This window comes from Brassica oleracea, chromosome C5, assembly GCF_000695525.1.
Source record: "Brassica oleracea var. oleracea cultivar TO1000 chromosome C5, BOL, whole genome shotgun sequence".
Lineage (NCBI taxonomy): Eukaryota > Viridiplantae > Streptophyta > Magnoliopsida > Brassicales > Brassicaceae > Brassica > Brassica oleracea.
Genome location: NC_027752.1, coordinates 15,518,027 through 15,530,006, shown reverse-complemented (window position 1 = coordinate 15,530,006; position 11,980 = coordinate 15,518,027). Strand labels below are relative to the sequence as shown.

The 11,980-nt window shown below is 34.7% G+C and overlaps 1 pseudogene; it reads right to left on the bottom strand.

The window, feature by feature from the left end:
- Window positions 1-3,251: 3,251 nt before the first annotated feature.
- Window positions 3,252-7,526, bottom strand: LOC106293777 (annotated as a pseudogene).
- Window positions 7,527-11,980: the final 4,454 nt, after the last annotated feature.

The window sequence follows — 11,980 nt, the reverse complement described above, 5'->3', positions numbered from 1 at the left end:
CAGACAAAAACGTTGAATGTTGTCTACAAACAAGTTTTTCAGAATATTCCATAGTCACGGTATGTAATTTTAATCTACTTTCTTTTCAAATACAAAATTTTAAGTATATAGTCTGTTACAATTATTTACTTTTTGTATTTTCCAGATGGGTAGTGATGGGTTAGGAACTGATTGTATTCAGGAGCATCCCGTTTTCTGACTATTTCGATGAAAGTATGTCTACTTTAATATTATTTCATGTTAACTTTTATTTTCTTACTTATAAATCTGTAAAATAATGTTCATCCGACAAATTACTTACAATATTTATTTAATTTTTTGCAGGTTTCTAAATTATTTTGCATTATTTTTCGACAATTGTACTTCATAATTTATATTTTTATGGATAATTTTTTGATTTTTTTTTAATATATTTTCTTTTACTATGTCTACACAAAAGTTTATTTTATTATTAATGGAAACAAAATATTTTATTCTCCATCATAGATTTTAACGACAGATATACAATACATTTCTAATTAATGATAATATAAAATCTGAATTTTCTAAAACTATGCAATATTTATTCCATATTTTGAATGAAAGTTTCTTCGTAAACATACAAAGAAAATATGGACGTTGCAATTATACGTACACGGTACACACAATATCTGCCTCTTCATACTGAAGTTACTTTGTTCCCTCTCGTCCATCTCAAATTGGTGTGCAATCTTTTTTCCACGCCTGATGAATTCTCCCAAAGACGGTTGTTGACATAGTATAAAATCCGTTACTTATAAAATCATATAAGATTTAGTCCATATTTTGAATTTTCTTATGCCCGTACAGGGTGCGGGCCGGTCACCTAGTTGTACTATAAATGAAACCAAAAAATTGTGATTCAATTTGGATGACTAGATAACTCAATACTATATCCAAAATGTAACTAGCGGAGCCAATCTAAATTTTTATAATCAAAATTAATTAAAGGTCTAACAATATGTTATTATCTCTAATATTATTATAATTATTTTCATACATATAAACTATGTAATGACTCCAAGTATAAATAGATAAAAATAAAATATTAACTAATTATTTTAACGAGTTTTTGAAAGAGATTATATATGTCCATGAACTTTCAAAAAAATATTGTTATGTTCATTTTATGTAACTTTTAATTGTTCACATAATAACAATTATTTTTTTATTTTTCAAAAAAAAAAAAATCAAATCATGCATAATTTCACGAAAATATATTGTTCAAACGTAAGAAAATAAACCAAGATTAATGCAACTAACAAAATTAATCAAAATTTTAATATGTTTAGAACAAAAAAAAAACATTAGTTAACTTAGAGAAGTATATGTAACTCAATATACTCAAATGATAACCAAACCAAACAAATATTCTATACACAAAATCATATGTCTAATTAAAATAATAAAATAAAATTTTATTCAAAATTTTAATATGTTTATTTTAAATAAAATTTTATATATAAACTACAAATACTATGCTAATAAATTATTATGATTTATTTACTTTAAAAATATTTATATCCATGATCTAGTGTTATTTGTATTGTATAAGCAACAGGGTTCATTGACCTTATGTCTCTTAATATTTTCTCCACCAACAATATTTATTTTTACAGAGTTGTAGTTATTTGTTTGTTTAACAGTTTTAGAATACCGTTAAGAGCAGAGAACTTTAAAACACCTTCACTGAGTATTGATTTGTCCTTTAGGTTTTAACTTTTGCAGGGTATTATTCATTGATTTCTACTCAAGTAAATTTCACTCTATCAGCCTTTTAATGGTAAGAAAGAAAAAGTAATTTTCAAATTCAACACAAACTTTGTTGATTAAAGGGTACTTCTGGCATCCGGCCGGCGCCGGTAAAATCCTCCTTCTCCATCCTTCTTCTTGCTTTGCTCCTCTGTCGTCTCTCTCCAGCCTTCGTCTTGTTCTCGTCTCTGGCTTTGAATGTCTCTCTAGTAAGGTCCTCTGTTAGTGAAGATGATTTTAACCGGCCGTGATGTGCTTGTTCTAGAGTCTACGCGCGGAGGTTGGTCGTGGTTTTGTCTGTGGAGATCGGCTTTTAGGGACATGTTTCAGATCGGTTTCCAATTTTTGGATCTGTCTAGTGGTCTCCTATTACTTTCTTGGGGTTTGATGGACTGTCTTCTCGGATGGTTAGCTCCGCCGGTTATGTAGCTTCCTCGGATGTAATAGTGGGTAGCGGCGGTTGGTTTCCTGGACCTCTAAAGCGCCGTGGCGGTGTGCTTCCTATTCTGCTTAAGTCAGGTGATCGCTTCGATGGTCTTTTTGACACGGAGATGAGCTGTGGGCCGTTGTATGCAGGCGAGTATGGTCCACGGTTCTCTTTCTGGCTCGTCAAGGGTTATGGAGGTCGTTGTTGGGTGGTCGTCTAGAACTTTCTTGTAGCTGCTCGGTGGATCTTCTCATCTCGGATTCTCCAATACTGTCACTGCCTTGTTCCTCCGCTAGATGGCGACGACCATCTCTCCTAGAGGTTCGACCCTTGGGTGTTATTGTTAGGTTTCTATCCTCGTTAACACAGGTGGGTTTCATTGCATGTCATGGGTTCCCGATCTTTTGTTTCTCAAAATCAGTAAAAGGTATTGCGATCGTGGTCTTAGTTGTGGCGGTGTCCCTTTTGAGTCCAGTGCACATCCCAGTGCCGGTTGTTGATCATTTGGTTTACGATTGGTAGTGTTTCTTGACAGCTTATGTGCAGGTCGTTAGAGTCTAAAGGAAGTGTTTGGTGGCGAGTTCAGGTCCGTCTTTGGTGACGAAGGGGAGGGTGTGCAATTGGGCTTTTGGATGCACGGTTTGTGTTCTTTTGCCCTTTCTCTCCTCCTATTCTCTTAGAGCTTTATTGACAGGGAAGCTTACGAGTTTAGACAAATACATCGAGAGCCAATTACTCTGGAGGTGACTCCGGAAGTTCCTACATCTGAGGCAAGGAGGTGAATCACACCTTCTCATGTCTCTCTCGTCAAAGGTTGAGAACTGCTCTCGATTCTCATTGCAATTGGATCCAAATTAGTGAAATGTGCCGGGTGATGGGTTGAATCGGACCCAAATTCCCAGTTTTGGGTTGATTAAGTATAATATAATATTTTTTTAACTTTGTATATCCAGTTTTTTTATTTAAACACGTAGAATCCATAAAGAACCTCACTTCGAGACATGACAACATTAAAACTAAAAACAACTTGACGAAATTAACTGAAAATCCCCAACTTAAATCCTTACTAAAGAGAAGATACACTTATCCACTGCAATAGTTGACAACAGCAAACGAAAAAAACTTAAAAATAAATGTCTCCAATGAAAGCCAACAAAATATATCCACATAAAATCTCATCTCAGGGGTTTCCAAATGGACGATTCGAATACGAAAACTTCATCTCAGTGTCCAAAGGTGCTGGATTACGACCACCACGACCTTTTCTCACACTTCCTCCGTTAACACCAAGAGTCAACACATCAGAGGCTCCCATGCTAAGGTTGTTACCGAAATGAGGGCCGAAAATGTTACTAGCGGACCAGCCTTGTTGATTTGTTGTCACAGCAAGAGAGTTCATCCGACCCTGAAGGTTTCCCTTATCATTATCTCCAAAGCCATTAACGACCACACCTGACGAAGATGAAGGAGTTAATCCTCTTGGCAAAGCAGAAGGATCGTTGATGTCAGCACCATGGGCGAAAAAAGTCTGATTAGAGGTCTTGGTGTTGTTCTGAAAATATCCATGGTTAGTGTTGTTGTTGTTATTGTTGATCCTAGCACCGAGGCTAATCAAATCATGCTGGCTCCTGAGACTCTGATCGTTGTGCGCCAACGATGCTTGGTTTGAAGGGCATTGCATGGGGAAATTGGTTGGGCCGGGATTAGGGTTGGTGGGGTGAGGAACGAAGCCTTCAAACTTATTGGAAGATGAATGGTTCAGATTGTAACCAGTGTTTGACTTGTTACCGAATTGGTTATGAGAGAGAGCAGAAGCAGCACCGCCGTAAAAGCCATGTCTGCCAAGAGCAGAAGCAGCACCGCCGTAAAAGTCTTGTTTGCCAAGAGCAGAAGCAGCACGGGCGTAAAAGTCTTGTACTCTGCCAAGAGCAGAATCAGCACCGCCGTAAAAGTCATGTCTTCCACCACTTCCACCAGCGGCTGCTGCCATATTCGTGATGCTCCCAGTAGGATTTCTTCCTGACTCTTGATTTAATGCATCACATAATGCCTTGTGGGCATTGTAATTTTCTCTTCTGCAATACACCCCCAAAAGTGTGATTAAGACAAAGTCAATATTGCAATATGTGCATATATATTAAAAAAATTATTTAACCAAAATAAATAAAATTTAAAATGTTCGTCAACTATTCATACTGACCACAATATTCATTTTGTAGCTGAAGCCTAGAGTACTAGACCTTAAAAATCTAGAGCGACGTGTAAAATTCGAAGTAAAAATATTCGATCAATATCGTACCGCTACGGTACGGACTATAAGATCTATTGGACTAACCAACACGTTTCTCTTGTTACATATGTTTTTGTAACACTATAGTATTTTATTAATCGATTCTCATTTGCTATGATCTGTAATATGAATAAAATTATTGGATGGAAATTATCAAAAAGAAAAAGTATAGTTTACCTAGAAAAGGTGGTACCACAGTCACATCGATGCACTTTGAGACCACAAATCTTAGAGTGAGTTTTCCAATCAGATTGAAGAGCATAACTCTTAGGACATTTGTCGCATTTCCACTGCTTCTCACCTTGCTTCCGGTAATAATGCTTCTTGATTCATGTGAGGTCTCCGAGAGCATGTGACGGGTCATGGTGGACGCACGTGGGCTCCGGACAAATGTATACCTTCCTCCTCGCTTCTTTTTCCGACTTTTGTTTCGGCTTCCATGAAAGGTTGTGTACTCTCCCGTGAAGCTGTAGATTCTGTTCCCGGTTAAATCCTCTGTTGCACACTTCACATAGGAATCTGTTCGTCGCCATGATCGTCTTTGGAGATAACGCTATCACTTCAGCATCTGGATCTGTTCAATTAAAAGTAAGATATTGATCAATACAACAAAAACCATTAGTCAAGAGGCAATTTTATACAAGTTAATTGAATAAACTAATCTTCTAGTAAAATACAAGTTACTAAATAATTTAATGTAATCATATAGAATGATGTAGTTCTTCATTGTCTTGTTTTATTAATAATGGAAGTTTGAGCTTTAAATCAATTATCTCCCGTAAGCATAAAATCCTCTACAGAAATCAGTTTTTTTTTTAAATAAAAAAATCTAACTAAGAAAATAAACCATCTACAGCCGATGTGGTTTGAACTTCTAACACAAAGAAACTATCTTTTTTTTTTTTTTTGTCTTCAACTATTACAGACTCATACGGACTCTGTAAACCAAACCGGGTGATCTGCATCCATGTGAACGACAAAAGACGGTTGCTTCCTAGCACTGCGTGCTAGTCTATCCGCCATTGTATTTTGCGTCCTTGGTACATAGATGATCTCTGATCTGGTGAAGCTCTCTTTTAGGGTCTTGACATCCTCCAAGTAATTTGCAAAAGCTGGCCATTCATCTGGTTCCGAAACCATCTTCACCAATTGAGAACAATCCGTTGCAAACGTAACCTGAAACTGACGTAAATTCCTCATACATTCCATTGCCCAAAGAAGCGCTTCCATCTCCGCATGAAGGGGAGAGATACTAGCCCTCACATTCCTTGCCCCCAACAATCCCTCAAATCCTTCTAAGGTGCTGAGCCAACCTTGTCCTGAAAAAATATCCCCCTCTTTCCATGAACCATCTGTGAAACACCATCTTCCTGGAATTGACGGCAATGTCGTATCCACTTGTTGTGGTATTATCCTCTGTTCATTCAATATTTGTGCTTCAGTCCACAGTGTTGATTCTGTTTCCGCTAATTTAAGTGTATCCATGGGATCCATATCCAAATTACTGAAGACTTTATTATTCCTAGCTTTCCAGATGTACCATAGTATCCATGCAAACTGATAATCTTCCAGCTGCGGAAAAGCTCTCCAAAATAGATGATCCACGTTTGCGAAGAGAGAACTTGTTGGGAAAATATTTGGATTTGATGGTATCTTCGAGAGAGCCCAGACCTGGAGTGCCGGAGGACATTCAAAAAACACATGGTTTATTGGTTCCTCATGGGCTCCACATCTTACACAACAAAGATCCCCTTGAATCCCCCTTGCCTGTAAATTCTTCCTTACTGATATACATCATGTCACCAATTGCCATAGAAAATGTTTTAACTTTGGTGGACACCTTATCTTCCAACAGAACGCCTTCAGAACATTCACTGTGGGGCCAATCAGCAATGGTGGTCTCTTCCTATCTGGATAAATCCGTTCTACCTGATAACCCGATTTGACCGTGTATTTCCCATTTTTTGTGAAGTGCCACCCATCTCTGTCTACCCTCTGAATCCTGCTCAGTGGTAAACTTTCTATAAGTTTCGCATCCTGTGGATCCACCACAAAGAAACTATCATTCATGCACTATTAGTAGTGTTGGGAAGCGGATTAAACTCGTCCATTGCCCCTTGTTATTACAAGTTGAATATTATTTATAAAATATATATATATATATATATATATATTAAATATAAAATTAATATTAATAACAATAAAATTAATATTTTATATTTAATATATATATATTTATAAATAATATACTGTAACTAAAATTATATATAATTTGTAATTTATATTTATATTAAATTTATAAAAAATCTCTTTTTTTCTGGTTGGCGGATACCGCAATTTAAATTCAACCGATATGCATTCTTCTCGCTAAAATAACTTAACATACACTTGCATTTAAATATTTCAAATTGGTCGATCAGCATCCGCTTTGCAGCAGATCAAATGGGACAGATCGTGCGGCTTTTATTAAAAGTTCCAGCTCTAATTACCACTACATTAAGAACACATTGATTTAACTTTTAACGACTAGGAATGGTAACACATAAAACTGAATGAAATATAGAGTTCTTATCTGTTTTATTTCCTCCTGTAAAGAAAATTCTTCATTGATGCTAATTGATTCCTTTTGGAATTTGAAACATACCCACACACATATGTTTGTGTATAACAATAAACATAATAAGAGGTACTCACTTGGGTTTCCGGGTTGGTTTCTTTGTTTTCTGAGTGGTGGTGAAACAACGGTGTTACGTTTTTGAATCATCGTCATCTCCATCTCTTTTTGGTTAAAGTTGTTTGCTCCGGTGGCGAAGAGGGGGAAAGACTGAGAGTAGGATGAAGACATCTTCTCTGGATCTGCTTTGCTTATTCGACACAAACATTACCAAAACAAATATCAATCCAAAGGTATTGAGATGATGATGATGATGAAGAAGTGCGCCATATGTAAAAATATACCATAAATATACAAATAAACATACCTCAAAGGAAAAGAAAACTTATCTCTCTGTTTTTCTCTCTTTATCTTGCTTTGTTGGTATGTTCTTTTAATGATTGGGGTTAAGTCCTGTAAGAATCTCAAAATATATATTGCTACAGTGCATTTAGCTAATAAGGAAAGAAATCTAACTCTTTTTTGGAAAAAGACTAGTCAAATTCGGATACGTTTCTACTGTGTAACGTACGTTTAAAACGTTTACCATATAATAGTAGGACTAACTCTATAACAATTCTAATCATAGTTAATTATCTTTCTTAAAATTCTTCTTTTCAAATATGCTGCATTTGAAATGAAATTAAACTTCATAAATTATTAAAATATTTGAAAAAGAGTTGACTATTAATATCGAAAGAAAAATTAAAAATACCAGAAGATAAGCTTTGGAGTTACAGTCCAATATCAACTCGAAATGTAGAAGCCCATAACTGAAGAGAGAAGTCAAGATTGAACACTGTCAATCAATTTGTGTGCCATCTATGGCTTTCATTCAACGAGACATAAGATGATAGTGAGAGAGCATTGTAGTAACATACATGCTAATGAGTGGGAACAATAAAGAACCAAAGCATTTTTAAGGGCATCAACTTGTCTGAACAAAGATCTAGGGGTTCTGAAAATGTTGCGATGCAATCTTTGATTTCTCATTCCATAGATTATAGACAGTGCACTGACATACCAAAATAATGAGCATTGATTATAGACAGTGCACTGACATACCAAAATAATGAGCATTGTCGAGTATGTTTCACCTTGAATAGACTCCAAAAAACAGAGTGTTGCATTCCAAGTAGTTGAAGGAGGATGGTACTCGCATTGTAAATAGATTGTGCTCCAAAGATCAGTGGAGTAAGTGCAACAAAAAAATATGTAGTCCCTTGACTCATTTTCTGAATTTAATAGGAGGCAAAGCGGCTCAATGTTCAAACCCCAACTAATGTGATCTCTATTAGGGCATATATCTAATTTAAACATCAAACATATAAAATTATGTTTAGGAATGCCCCTACTACACCAAATGACCTTCGACCAAGACCCTAAAGGAGACGAAGGCCGAGCAAGGTCATAGACCTCCCCTATGTAGGAAATGTTTAATAACCCTCAACAATAATAAGGACGCGGACGAATCCAAATAATGGTTTTGATGAGAGGCCTAAGTTATAATTGGTAAATAAATATGGATAAATCAATGGAATGAATTCGACACGCAAAAATAGTGCATTGGGTTGAATGGCCTTAAAAGTGTTAAATGTTGCAGAAAATTCATGAAGCACATGGAAGCCAAAAACAGAAATAGAAGTGTTCGAGAATGAGAAGTCGAAGTCCAAAGAACAAAGAACAAAAAACTTATAAAAGTAGTTGTTGTCGGGGTACATGTTGAATTTGTCAGAGTATCGGTTACATTGGTCAAGAAATTACTTCCTCGATAGTTTGAAAAATATGGTAGTATGCTATAATGGAAACACCGCAAGTGACGTTGGCGGAATAACCGGATAGCATTGGATAAAAAGTTAATCTATTTGAGATTTGCTTGAATTTGAAGTTGAGTTTCGAAAGAAGTAATAATACGAGAATATTCTTCGAATAATGTAGATGGTCGAAAATGCTCGCGGTTTGGCTTAATCACAGAATATAAAAAATTAAGTTGCACGGAATATTTCTTTTGGCTATGATTCCCGTTTCCTAAGAAGAAGCGGGATCAGAAGCATCTGAAATCGCTTGGAATCGTCATTCTAGAAAAGGCTGAATACGAAAGCGCATGGGAAGGTATGATTCCACTACAAGAAAGCAGATGAATTTTGATAGAAAATTTCGTCAAAAATCCGCGAGAACCAGCTCGTCGGAAAAAAAAAATTTCATCGAAAATTATGACAATTTTCCAACGGATTCTGATGGACATATTTCCGACTAAAATACTGACGAATAAAGTCGTGAGAAATACTCGTCGGGAATAATTTCTGAAAACTACCTGTTCGTAATTCTGAGGAAATAATTCGTCTGAAATTACTACAGACAAAACAGACATTGTCATAAAGATTGGTGCTCGGAATTTCCAACAAAAAATCTCGGTCAGAAATATCAGACAAACTTTTTCGCCAGAATATTTTGACGACGAAAATCGGTCGGAAGTTTTAGACAAAACTTCCATCGTAAATATCTGACCAGCTTTTCCGTCAGAAATTTCCGACAGATAATCGGTCCAAATTCCACAAATTCTTTTTTCGTCGAAATGTTTTAAATTTATTTATATAATTAATTTTTAATTATTACAGATAATTTTAATTATTTAATAAATAAATTAAAAATATATAATTGAAAACATATATTATATAAATTCAAAAATATATAAATAAAGTTTTACAAAACGAAAAAAAAAACATTTAAAAGTTCTTAAATTAAAAAAGAAAAACAAAAACTCAGCAGGAAACAACCTCTTTATTTTTTTCATTAGCTCATGGTTCAACCTCTGAGTTTTTTTCCACAACCGCTCTTGTTCCGCCGCTGCAGCTTTATGCTCCACCATTTCAGCAAGAATTGTAGCGTTTTGTGTGTCCAAGGCTTCAATCAAGTCATCCTTGTTCTTTAACTGCTCCATAATCACGAGATCGGCATACAACGCTTTTGAAGAAGAAGGACAAGAGGAGGCTCGACAACTCAACTGGACCAGCCGATTTTTCTTTTTTAGAACAGCCTGAAAAATCTTATTAAAGTATTAATGAAACTAAAATATTAAAGTAATTAAAAATCTAAAAATTACATTTTCTACCATTCCGTTTATTCGAACTCGTGACAAGTTGGTGAAAGGCGAAGAATCATCTGGGAAGCACGGACTTGTTCCACCCGAGTTTCCATGAACTCTATGACATCCTTCATAATAGAATCTTGAATTTTGTCCATCTTCTTGTTGGTGTACGTCCCCTTCATTATATCGATATAAGTGAAGGGATTACCTTCATTTTTTTGAATCTAAAAAAGAAAATTAATAAATAAATAAAAACAAATTTAAATACTTAAAGAAAATATACAACTTCAAGTTGATCTTCGTTAGAAGATATACTGCATGCACCTAAGTTCTTGACATAAAGATATTTTCCGCCATGGTCGCTTTGGTGGTACTTGAAATTAGTGGCTGACTTATCTTTAGACTCATGTTTAGACTAATGCGCCTGCAAATCAAACCAGACCGTCCCGTTTATAGATTTCGGTGTCTTTCCCTACGCCACAGCTTCTTCCACTTATAGATATTTTTCCCATAAGTGCTCATGGCATTTTGGTGAAAGGTTATACGGACTACTTCCGTGTCTCCGGATTCCCAAGTTAATTATTGCTGACAAACGAAAAACATATAAATAGTATAAACATAACAGAAAAGTTTAAATAAAAAGTTTAAAAAATATTTAAGAAATACCTCAAATTGACGGAAAACTCGAGTTCAGAGTCCGGGAACTTGCTGTAATATGGATATCTGTGACTGAGAATGGAGTACATCATCATGTTAACGGCGCTCTTGCTAATGCCATTGTCTGACTTATTGAACCTACAAAAAATAAAGAATAAGATAAAATACAATGAAACAAAACATACAATAAGAACTAAGAATGTAGTGTGTCGTTTTAGGTGAGGATGGAGTGGAGATCCTCTCGACCTGGTTGTTGAATTAATTGTTCAACAGTCATGGTATCCGGCCCATTTGGAACAACTGGAGCAGGAACAACCGGAACGAATTTTGCTTTTTGGAAGATGTCGAACCACGGGAAGTGCTCGCCATACGACTTCTAACTGGTGGTATGGAACGGGGTAGCCTCGCCGTGTTGTCACCACCAAACCTACAAATGTTTTTGTTTCGTTAATAATAATAACATATAAAAATTATAATTTAAACATTCATCTACAAATATATATTGTTATATTAATGATGAAAGAAAAAAAATATTTAAGATTTAGAAACTTGAAAATTGTTTTTATATATAATAATAATAAAAAATATATATATAAATAACAATTATTTTATATATATTTAATAAAAAAAATTTATATAAGTTAATGCCATAATTGAATTTCATCTCATCTCATGAAATATTTTTGTCAATTTCACACTTGTCTAACATCCTCCACCTCATCTTTTCTCTCGTCCACATCATCATCTCTCTTTTCTATCTAATAATTCAATACTCACCCACTGACATTGGTTTGTTGAATTTTATTCAACACCTTACCCTACAATTATTTTTTAAATAATTTTATTTTTTATGTTTTTGTAATTACGTATTAACAAGTATTGAATGAAATTAAATTTAAATGTTTTAGAACTAAATATATGTTTTACATAAATTTAATTTTATTTTGTAAATTTAACAGAAAAAATCAAATATTAAAGATGAAAAATAAAGAAAATCATTATTAAAATAAATAAAATTACGAGAAAATAAAATAAAATACAGTACATTAATAAACACACAACATAAATAATAAAACACACATAGTTTAATTAGTG